Genomic DNA, 13178 nt, shown 5'->3' with positions numbered 1-13178 from the left:
AGAAGGACAGATGGGCTGGATGTGGAGGTGGAGGTAAAGGTCAGAATGGCTCATGGATTGGGTTTGGGGGACTTGGAAAGTGAGGAAGGATAAATGGACAGGAGTTTGGGAATAAGGGTGAGGAGGACAGATGGATGAAATGTGGGAATGTGGGCTGTGAGTAAGAAGGGCTTGATGCAACATGCTGGAGAGCATGGGAGTTGAGGATCTGGGAAAAGTATCAGATCAGTTTCAGGTTAGAATTTCCTAAACAATCTTTAAATTAGATCTGGAAATAAAAGCAAGACAAAGCTGTGCTAACATTAAGATCTAATGGTAAGCAGTACCACCAACCACTAATGGAGGAAGGTTTTTTTGTTGTTTTTTTTTTTTTGAGAAAACTCATCCACCATGATCAAGTAGGTTTCATCCCAGGGATGCAGGGATGGTTCAAAATAAGAAATTCAGTCAATGTAATCCACAATATAAACAAGTTGAGAAACAAAAAATACATGATCATCTCACCAGATGCTGGGAAATCTTTGACAAAATCCAACACCACATCATAATGAAGGTCTTGGAGAGACTGGGATAATAGGAATATACCTAAACATTATAAAAGTTATATATAGCAACCAACAGCCATCATCAAACTAAATGGACAGAAACTCAATGTGACTCATCTAAGATCAGGAACAAGACAAGGCTGTACACTCTCTTCATACCTCTTCAATATTGTACTTGAATTTCTAGCCAGAGCAATAAGACAACAAAAGGAGATCAAGGGCATAAAATTGGAAAGGAAGAGGTTAAACTTTCATTGTTTCCAGATGATATGATAGTTTACATAAGTGACACTAAAACTGTACCAGGGAACTCCTACAGCTGATAAATACCTTCAGCAAAGTGGCAGGATACAAGATCAACTCAAGAAAATCGGTAGCTATACTATATACAGATGATAAAAGGGCTGAGAAAGAAATCAGAGAAACATCACCCTTTACAATCGCCACAGACAACATAAAATGCCTTGGGTAACCCTAAACAAACAAGTGAAAGACATGTATTGCAAGAACTTTGAGTCTTTAAAGAAAGAAATTAAAGAAGACACTAGAAATTGCAAAGATCTCCCATGCTCTTGGATAGGCAGGATCAACATAGTAAAATTGGCAATCTTGCCCAAAGACATCTACAGATTCAATGCAATCCCCATTGAAATCCCAGCACAACTCTTCACAGACTTCCAAAGAAAAATTCTTAAATTTATATGGAAAAACAAACGCAACCAGTAGAGCCAAATCATCCCTGTTCAACAAGGCAACATCCTGAGGCATCACCATCCTTGACTTCAAGCTCTATTATAGAGCTATAGTCCTGAAAACAGCTTGGTATTGGTACAAATATAGATAAGTAGACAAATGGAATAGAATTGAAAACCCTAATATTATCTCACACAAGTATGAACTCTTGGATTTGACAAAGAAGCTAAAATTATACAATGGAAAAAAGAAGGCATCTTCAACAATTGGTGCTGGCATAATTGGATGCTGGCAAGTAGAGAACTGCAGATAGATCTATGTCTATGTCCATGCACAACACTTAATTCCAAATGGATTAGAGACCTCAACATAAATCTAGTCACATTGAAGCTCTTAGAAGAGAAATTGAGGGGACACCCTTTAATGAATTAGTAAGGAGACTGCTTCCTGAACATAACACCAGTAGAAAAGAAATGGAAATCGACCGTAAATGGGACCTCCTGCAACTGAGAAGCTTCTGCAAGGCATACATTCTCCTTGTATTGACTTGGACAGAGAATGCAGATGAAAAAATATTAATTAATTTGGGAATAATAAATTTTACTGAAGTATATGAATATCTGCATATATCAAATATTTAGAAAAGAGTTCTTGTAATGAAAGATCATTTTAAAAGTGAAACTGCTATAATTACAGTTAAATACACAGTCATATTTCTTTGACAAATAATCTTTCTTGTTTTAGTTTATGAGGCTTAATATATGTATGTATAAAATTACATATAATAAGTGGACTATTGATCTGAAAAGAGAGCACACAAAAAATATATAAATAGTTAAGAAATATCTAAGAATATATAATCATCTTTAGAAATTAGGGAAATTCTAAATCAAGCAACTTTAAGAAGTCATCTTACCCCAGTCAGAATACATAATATTAACAAAACAACTGACAACAAATGCTGGAATGCATGGGAAGAAGGGGAAAGTTCTCATTCACTCTTGGTGGGATTTCAAACTGGTGCAGTCATTCTGAAAAGGCAGTGTGGATATATATTCCACTATGTATATGCATCAGTTTTTTCTTATTCAACCATCTGTTGAAGGACATTCAGGTTGTTTCTGTTTCCTAACTATTGTGTATAGTACAGCACTGACCATAAACATGGCTGAGCAAGTATCTGTGGAGTTGAATGCTGACTCATTCGGGCATATGCCAAGGAGTTGTAAAAATGAATCATGGTTCTGTGTCTAACTTATTGAGAATTCTGAGATGTTTCTTATCCAGTTTTACATTTTCTTTTATAAAGTCTCTGTTCAGATCAATAGCTTACTTTCTAATTGGGTCATTTGCTTTCATGAGCCTGATTTTGGAGCTCTTTATATATTCTGTACATTAATCCTCTGTCAGATGCATAGCCAGGTAGTATTGTCTCTCATTCTGTTGATTTCCTCTTTTCTCAATTGAATTAGTATTTGCAGGTAAATGAATGGAACTAGAGGATACAATACTGAGTGGATTAACGACTCAGAAAGATAAACGCTGCATGTTCTCTCTCATCTGTGCTTCATAGCTACAAATATTCATATGTGAGTATGCAGCATACAGAAACCTCAGACATCAGGAATGTAAAAAGGTACTATGGGAAGGGTAGCCCTAGAGAAGGAAATGGCAGAATACAAACAATATGAGGTAGGAAATGGGAAAAATGGGGGATGGAGCTTTAGCTGGGGAGGAACCCATTAAGAAGGAAAGAAAGGAAGAGAGAAAAATTAATACTAAGAATATTTGAAAAAATTCATAAGGAATCATTACTTTTATTTATGTAACAGAGCACACACATATCACACATATATTATTTATAGATAAATATTACATATATACCATTATATCACAAGGGCAAACAATGCTCTCCCCAAGAACAATAGACTAACAAAAACCCTACCGATAAGCGTGAGGAAGCCCCTTTCAAGCTGTTAGGGGAATCCAAGAAACTCCCAAAACAATATAGGCTATCAGTGTTGCCCTTGGTTAACCCCAGATTTTGAAGATATGTTCTTATTATTGAAGATATTATGGATTTTAGACTCAGGACTCAGAATCTGAGCTGCATATATCCTGAAAGCTTCCTCCTAGAGAAATAGCTTTTTCCCCTTTATATTACTCTTTTATCTTAGATACTCCCAACACTCAAAATATTTATTTCATTAGCCTAACAGAGAAAGAACATCAATATACATTTTAACCTGCAATGAATATACGTGACAAATTATGCAACATGCATCAGTAGTTTCACTATTATAAATGTTTCAAAGTAGAAAAACTAACTAGTGCCATTATCATTTATAAATATCACCCCTTAATCCCAATGTCTAATGTCATTTCACATTTTATGGAATATCCTCATTAAAATTCATACTTAGCTTTACTGGAAATTAACAAAGTTCTTTCACTATGCCTGTATTTTGATGAGTCAAAAATTTATGTGCATGTATTCAAGTTGATATCTTATGTCTATCCTTGATTAGATAGTCAAGAAAAACTGACATGAACCCTTTCTTTCTCTGAAGATCATCTACCAACTAGTAAAGCAGAAGTTACTGGATTTGTGGAAGCAAAAAACCCACTCTTCATAAAATGTTGGAATACTAGTTACTTCCAAACTCTGGAGGCTCCTTCCTTCTTTCCTTCCTTCCTTCCTTCCTTCCTTCCTTCCTTCCTTCCTTCCTTCCTTCCTTCCTTTCTTTCTATCTACCTTCCCTCCATCCTTACTTCCTTCTTTCCTTTCTTACGTTTATTTACTTTACTTCCCAAATTCAGTACCTCCCCAAGGAATGCTCCTCTCTTCCCAGTACCCCCAACCTCCCTTCTTCCCCTCCCCATATCTTCCTTCTCTGCTACTATTCAGAAAATATCAAGCCTCCAGAGTACTGGAAGGGTGGGACCATTTCAGGGTGAAGTAGAAACCTGATGCCAGGGAAACTCCCAGGAATCCACAAGGATAACCCCAGCTAAGACCCCAAGCAAGAGAGGATATATAGCCTGAAGTGGCCATTTTCTGTGACCAGGCAAGACTTCCAGTGGAGGGACTGGAACACCAACATTCAATCTACAGTCTGTCTTGCCTATGGGGTGCACTGGGATAAGGGTAGTGCAGAGATTGTGGGAATGGCCAACCAATGATTGTTTCAGCTGCAGACCCATGCTGGGAGAGCAAGTCAAACCCTGACACTGCCTGGAGCACCAGGATCCAGAGGCTAGGTGGCCCGGAAACAAAGGATAGAAGCAAACAAGCCTGGAGGAAAAAAATGTTTAGGTAATATTGCCTAATGATATTCTACTGTATTTATACATTGGTCCCTAGACCAATTGCCATCAGAGAAACTTCAGCAACTGATAGAAACAGATACAAAGACCTATAGAAAAAAATAGGCAAAGCTCAAGGAATCCTTTGAAGAGCGGGAGGGAGGATTACAGGAGCCAGAGGGATTCAAGGGCATTATAAGAAAACCCACAGAATCAACTAAGCTGGACTCATAGAGGCTCCCAGAAGACACTAACTATATTGCTGCTAAGAGGATCCTACCTAGTTGTGAGGCCTATGAACCACAACAATGACCTCCTTAGCAATGTATTTTTAAAAGCATAACACTGGTTGTCATACCTGAGCAGTAAACAAAATCTATCTAATTGGCTTAAGGCCTGCTCAATGGAATGGAAATCATACCTGGTACTGGATCCTACCAACATATCCAGGACTAGTAAGATCTTGGATATTAGAGGAGATCCTTCTAGCACTTTACTAAAACATCATAACTGGTAACAGCGCTTTAAATACTTCTCCTTATAGCCACAGATAAGTAAGTGTAGCTCGAATCCTTCATCCAGTATGCATTCACATGCACAAGATAGAGACCTTTACAGAAAAGCACAACTGGTTAATATTCAGAGAACAACTCATCTCAGATCCAGTGCCCAGACTACTTCTGCGCTCAAGAATGTACTGATACCTCCCATCAATTTGCTAATCTAGAATCCGTAGAGACCCCTTAAAATAGTGGCTGGTGTCATTGCTCTTTGTTGCCCAACAGAATTTGAAAGTAAGTCCCTATTGCTGAAGGCACTGCATATTGGAGACATAGGAAGATAAACCAAGCTCTTTCTGATCTAGAGGGGTCATCACTTTAGGCAAGCTTACATAGTACCAGAAGTTGCAACGCAGCCTGCTGAGGTAAAACAGTAATCACAAGTCTTATCCAGTTGTAAACCCTAGGGACTATGATATTAACCAGCCTGGCAAGAATATGACCACAAACACAAAAAGAGCATGACTGCTCTGAGGGTAAAAAATGATTTCTGTATGAATTTATGACCCTCCCCACAAGAGGAAACTTCTGTCTGGTGATGTAAATCTAACAAAGCCCTGGTAAGGAAGATTATAGCTCTTAAGGGAGAATCTATTACTCTTACATTGCTAAATGGATATATTATCAAAGTGTTTCTAAATACACATTACTATGCCCATAGATTAGTGTGGCTCACATTACTCATCAAAAAGCTTCTTTATGCAGTTGGTGACAGCGAATATAGAGACTTACTACTAGTCAAAATGCGCAGAGTAAGTTTCTGTGGAATGCTCAGTTACAAATAGGACATCTGCATAGCACACTCTATCCCCAAGTCTCAAGGACAGCAGACAGAACAGAAAGACTATCCACTCTAATTATGGATTAAGTGATACCGTGTGGCACCTACAATAGTCTATAACCTTATCTTCTGTAATTACAAGCATTTATTGAAATATTTAATTTGCCATTTACTTGCTTGAATCTTTGACTAAAGAATTACTCACATATAAAATGGTATAGCTATATTGCATATAAAATTTGATGTGTTTGTAGGTAAAAAGGCATGCATTGAAATCATTCTAAAAACTGTGTCACAGATCTGTCTTATTAAGATACCTATCATCTACTGTCTTGGGCATAGGGTGTGATAAGAATAGTCAACATAAGAGCTACTATCCAGATCTTGGAATATTTGGTTCTAAATGGGGAGTCTGCATCAAATCCCTACCCTCAGAGCTCAGAAAATCTACGGAAGAGGAGACAGAAAGATTATAAGATCCAGTGGGGATGGAAGATATTAGAGAAACAAGGCCTTCTAAACACAATAGTACCAAGTCATACATGAACTCACAGAGAATGTGCCACCTTGCACAGAGACCTTATGGATCTAAGTTAGAAGGGGTCCCAGCACTGAGTGCAGCAATAGACAGGGACCCCCATCTCTAAACAAAAGCTGTCTCCAAATGATAACTGCTGGCAAAAGAAAAAATAGTTTGCTCCAGTGAGGTCTCAATGCGTATACAAACCACTCTTAGGGGCAGGTCCATGCCCGGCAGTCGATGGCCAACATAAAATGAACTCAAAGGCATTTTTGGAAGATTTTTTTGTCTCAAAGTGTTTTATCTGAGATTTATTTTTAACTTTACTGCTCTTACCTTGTATATTATGCTTTATGATTTTGTGTTCTAATGGATTTTTGTTTACATTTTGCATTTATGTGTCTCTCTGTGTGCGTGTGTTTCTTGTGCATTTTATTTATTCATTTGTTTCTTTGGTTTTATATTTTAATGTTTTCTAGAAAGATAGAAAGAAGGCCTGGGGTTGAATGATTTGGGAGGTGGGAAGGATCTGGGAAAAGATGAGTAAGGGGAAATTATGATCAGAATATGTTGTATGCAAAATATTTTCAATTAAAATGAAAAAACTACTTTCCCAAAAATATTAAATATACAAATCATTGAATATGACTAATGAATCCCTGTTTCTTGCACTGTGAACCCTATATGCAACTTTGCTCTGCTTCTGTAATTGTAAGTATTTTATATTCACCGTGTAACATGTACTATATAATATTTTCCTGTGTCTAGCTAATTTCTCTGAGAATAACAACCCTGATATTTATCCATAAGTCACAATTAATAAAAAATAACAAAATTATTTTGTAAGCTTGTAAATATTCCAATGTATATACTATTGATAGAGAATATTTTCTTTGTGTTCATCCCTTTATAAGAAACATAACTTGTATGTGTTGGCTATCACGAGTAGTATAATGAAAAGAAAAATATTTATTTGTAATCCTTATTTCTGTTTTTCTCAGTGTTACTGAGCTTTAAATTTTCTGCACACATTTTGATATTAACTTTTTTCTTGGATAATATGATCTGAAAATGTTGTCTTCCACTTCATCAATTGTCCTGTTTCTGTTTTAACTATTTTCCTTGCTGGTCAGAAGCTTTTCAGTGTGATGTAGTCACACTTGTTCATCTTGCTTTTGTTCCCTGTACTCTGTTGTCTTTTTCAATAAATCACTACCAAGGTAAATGTCAAGAAGATTTTTTCCTATGCTTTCTTATGGAAGTTTTATAGTTTCACAGTATATGTTTTAAGTTTTCAGTTCATTTGGTGAACGGCTCAGTTTCCCATTTCTGCTTGTGGATATCCAGTTTTTCAAACACATGTTACTGAAGAAGGTATTACTGCCCCATTTTTTTCACAGTTTATTCTTAACCTAAATTTAATATCAGAATATGATAAAGTCTATATTTATCTTAAGGGCATGTGATCTTACTTTAGGCTTAAAACATCTAGAAATATTCTTCATGTGCAGAAGTTTAATAAATATCTAACTTAATCGTCCAATTCTATAAATGAAAATCTCTGTATCCCAGAAAGAAAGCTTGAGGGAGAGGCTTAAGTTAGTAGCTTGCCTCTAGTTCAGGAAGCATTCCCATCTTCTGCTTTTTCATTTAAATGATTCTATTAATAATCATGTATTCATGATCCTTATTTCAACTCAAAGAATCCTACAATGGATTTTTGCCATCTGAGTCACTGAACAGATTATTGGAATAATTGTAACATACAACTTTTCTGTACTTCACATTATTCGTATGCAAAAAGAAGACACTATACAAGATTACCTCAGGAGGACCTTGTAAAAATGTCATTATGCCAATGACATTTTCTTTCTTATCCTTCTGTGAAAAAATTTGTGTAGTTTTTTATTATTATTATCCATATGCATACCTAAATAAAAGTTTTCATGATATATTTTTCACTAGACAAAGAGTATTAGATTTACAAATATTCTAGATTTATAGTCATTAAAGTACAGGTTTAATATCAGGGTATCTGTCACTGGCAACAAACTTAAAAAGAACAAAAAATGTACTTGTATCATTTTTTGAGAGAGGGTGAGCTTAAAGTTGGGTGGTTAGGCAGGTGTGAATGATCTCGGTGGAGTTGGGTGAGGAAATAAAATGATCAAAATATGTTGTATAAAAACATCACTTAATCAATTTAGAAAGGCCAAATATGCAAAAGCTACAAAATCAACATCTACAAACCCCTCATGTGTATGAGTGGTCAAAAGTGTTTTGACTTTTTCTTTTTTTTTCCTTTTTCTTTTTTTGACATTCGTGTCTATCATGGGTCTCTGGGCAATCCTCTTGCTCCTACCTGTCCAAGCAGTGTCAGGCATGAGCTTCTTCTCTTGGCATTGGCCTAAAGTTGGGCTAATCATTGGTTAGCCACTCACACAAGTTCTGTGCCACCATTAACTCACCATATCTTGCAGACAGGAAAAATTATAAGTGTAAAGTTTTGTGACTGTGTTGATATCCCAGTCCCACTGCTGGGAGCCTTTTTTATATTGAAGAAGGCAAGTTCAGGCTCTGCATTCTCTATTACTAGTAGATTTGGCTGAGGTTGCTCATAGATTCCAGGGAGTTTCCACTGCACTAGATTTCCATGTTGTTCCCCAAATGCATCCCAACCCAAATCATCTCTGGCAGTAATCTCCTCCTCCACCCCCACAATTGATCCTTCCTGTTCCCATCCCAACCTAACCCTAGTCCATCTGCAAAATCTATTCTATTGCTCCTTCCCAGGGAGATCTATGCATCCCCCCTTGAACCCTCCTTGTTGCTTAACCTCTCTGGTTCTGTTGTTTGTAAAATTAATAACATTTACTTAACAGCTAAGATTCATCCATAAGTGAGTACATACAATGTTGTCTTTCTGGACCTTGGTACCTCACTCACGATGATATTTTTTTCTAGTTGCATCCATTTGCCTGCAAACTTCATCAATGTCATTATTTTTAACAAATGAGTAATACTGTATTGTGTAGATGTATCACATTTTCTTTATCCATTCTTCAATTGAGGCACATCTAGATTGTTTACAGTTTCTGGCTATTACGAATAAAGCTGCTATGAACATAATTGATCAAATGCTCTGTGGAAGCCTGGAAGTTCATTAGGGTATGCCCAAGAGTGGTATAGCTAGGTCTTGAGGTAGCTAGAGTTCCCAATTTTCTGGGGAACTGCCATACTGATATCCATAGTGGTTGCACATATTTGTACTCCCACCAGCAACGGAGGAGTGTTCCTCTTGCTACATATCTTCTCCATCATAAGCAGCCACTTATGTTAATGTTCTTAGCCATTCTAATAGGTGTAAGATGGAATCTCAGAGTCATTTTGATTTGCATTTCCCTGATGGCTAAGGATGATGAACATTTCTTTTCATGTTTCCTGGTCATTTGAGATTCCTTCACTGAAAATTCTGTTTAGATTTGTACCTGATTTTAATTGAATTACTTAGTTTGTTGATGTCTAGATTCTTGAGCTTTTCATACATTTTGGGTATTAGCACTCTGTTGGATGTGCAGATGGTGAAAATCTTTTCCTATTCTGTAGGCTGCCATTTGAAATGATTCCTAATGATATTCTGCTATACTCATAGATCTGTGTCTAGCACAATAGTTTTCAGAGAGGTATCATCCAGCAACTGATTGTATCAGACACAGATACCCATAGACAAAAACTAGAGAGAGTCAGGGGAACCCAGCAGAAGAGGAAGGATTGTAGGAGCCAAAGGTGTGGAGAATACCAGGAGTACACAAGTAGAAGATGGCTCACAAATTCAACTAAGCAAGGACCTTAGGGGCTCACTGAGATTCAACAACAACTATGTACCCTGTATGGATCTGAGATAGGTCTTCTGCATATTCATTCTGGCTGTGTGGTTTGGTTCATGTGGGAATCCTGGAGTGGAGGGTATCTCTTACTCTTTTGGTTGTGCTTGGGACCCTTTTCCTCCAACTATTGTTGCCTTAATAATAGCCTTTGGCTGGGCAGTGGTGGCTTACACCTTTAATTCCAGCACTCAGGAGGCAGAGGCAGGTGAGATCGAGACCAGCCTGGTCTACAAAGAGCGAGTTCCAGGACAGCCTCCAAAGCAACAGAGAAACCATGTCTTGAAAAACCAAAAGAAAAAAATGGGTTTTGTGCTAGTCTTATTGCAATTTGCTATGCCATTGTGGTTGATATCCCTGGGAGGCCTGCTGTTTTATTTTTATTATTGTTGTTTGTTTTTGGAAAGGAAATGGAGAAGTGGATCTGATGAGATGGGGATAGGGAAGAGTGAAGGGAGGGGAAACTGTGGTCAGGATATAAAGTATGAGAAAAGATTAAAAATATATAGTGATTTGAAATGAGGAAGGAAATTTTAGCTTCCTAATTAGTTGTACTGTGACCATCAATTCAGATTAGTTTGCAAGCATTTATGACTAAATTGTGAATGTGATCAATGAGTACTCAAGTCTTCAGATTTATAGCTCATTAAATGAAAGGGTGATTCAGCTTACAGAAATACGGTTTTATAGTTAAAAACAATATCTAATTAAATTAACTGCAAATGTATTATTAATAATATGTCTCCCAAAAGAAAAACAGTTTAGAACATCACTTGATTTCAATCTACTTTTCAAGTTCTTTGTGATGACTTGTTTGTTATTTGCAATCAAAGTTGCTTTGGGTAAATTATGATATACTAAAAACCCTTTGAAATTTCCTTTAAACAAATGATGAAAATGTAAATCTTCTAGTCATATATTGTATTCAGCTTTATTTTTATGAGATGCTGATGCTCTTAACTCTGTACAGAAACAAAAAACACAAAAGAATCCCACCACTTGGACCAGAAACATCAGAATACAGTAACTGAAACCTGTAAGAACTGAAAAGTAGAAATTATTACAGAATTCTAAACTGGTAAAAATGTAAAACAAAATACAAAATTAATAAATACAAAGTATAACACATAAAATAAACTTATGAGTTATTCACACCAACCTGATACATGTACAATAAAATCCCTACATTTAAATTTCAGGGAATATCATAGAAGATGAGATGGAAAGAGTGTAAGAGCTAGATGATTGGTGCCTCTGCTACAAAATAGTATATTTCTATGTGACATGGGAAGCTGCACCCATGAAATATTAACAATATTATTGCCTGAAAATGACCTGCACAGTGACAAAGTTACTTGACATGAATATGTAGGTGGACAAAATCTCAAACAACCTCAACCTTAGATGAGTATCTACAAAAAGGAACAATCAATCTTTTCTCTGGCATGTTACACAATACCAAGTAGTTATCCCTAACATACATACATATGATTAAAACTAAAAAACACCAGATAGATAGATAGATAGATAGATAGATAGATAGATAGATAGATTTTTGTATGTGGATGGATGGATAGAAAGAAATAGATTTATCTAATTAACAGTAATAAAGAAAAGGAGGCCTTAAATTTCAGAGTGTGAGGATAGGAAGGAATTGGAAGGAAGAGAAAGAAGAGTGAAAAAATATAAATATGGTACTCATGTATGAAATTGTCAAAAATCAATAACAATAATATTTATAAACAAGTAACTAAATACATTACATGCTCCCTAAAAATAAGTGTAAAAGAAGGAAAGTGCAGAGAAGGCATTCATGAGGAATTACAGATCAATATTGCAGTGACTCTTCTGGTCATGATTCAGTTATAAACACAATATTAAAAATAATACAGGTTTTCAATACTGAAAGCTTAGAAATATTCGATAGAACTTAGATTTAACCATGAAATGGTGATATCACATATATGGAATATATATAATCATTTGGACTTAGTTGAATTGTAGATAGATATAAAGAGGGGATACAATCAGTCCGTGTCCACATGCAACTTACCCTCCAAAATGACACATTAGAAGATGTACAATAAGATGGCGAATTTTAATTTCAGAATGGAGCCAGAGAGGAAAATGACAATTACAAAAGGTTGGCAAAGCATTCTAGAGTGCAACCAAAACACAGCTTAGAAGGCTGGCTGCAATTTTCAACAAAGTGCTCTGGCCTTAAATACCCAACAAAATTCTTAGTTGTTAAGCAACTAGTATTTACCTAGTACAGATTTGTCTAAACAAAGTAATAGGGATCAAACAAATTGAAAGTCTAAAAATCTTCTCAAATACTACTATCACATCAACTCTTAACCAAGTATAAGAGAGATGCATCGTCTCAGTCTATTTTTACCAACATTTTCAAACTGTGCTGTTTTGAATATTCATTCCACAAAATGTGTGAAAGATATTCTCCTTTTTAAAAAGGTGTCTCAAATGGAAGTAAAGGTGTCCAAAGGCCAACCTAGTCCAAACTAGTTCATAAAGAGAAAACAGCATGCAGCATTATGTAAGCAAATGCTTGTTTAAATTCTTTATTCTTCTTACCTCTATATGCATAATAATCTAACAAGTGACATTAGTCAAATGAGGAAACCAAGGCATGAACACTGAGTTGGGAAATGTTAAAGAGCAACTATTATTACAGTTTGGGTTTGCATCAAGGTATGATAGACTTCATTTATATTTTTTACTGTCTTTAGTTTTCACTTGTATGTTTTGCTGTTGCTTTTGCTTTCAACATGAGATCTCATCCTGTAGTTTAGGCTAACCTAGGATCTCCTATGAACTCACAGCAATCTTCCTGCCTCAGCCTCTCAAGTGCTGTGACAACTGATAGCCACT

This window comes from Mesocricetus auratus, unplaced genomic scaffold, assembly GCF_017639785.1.
Source record: "Mesocricetus auratus isolate SY011 unplaced genomic scaffold, BCM_Maur_2.0 Super-Scaffold_100003, whole genome shotgun sequence".
NCBI classification, from domain to species: domain Eukaryota; kingdom Metazoa; phylum Chordata; class Mammalia; order Rodentia; family Cricetidae; genus Mesocricetus; species Mesocricetus auratus.
Note: the sequence above shows the minus strand (reverse complement) of the source record.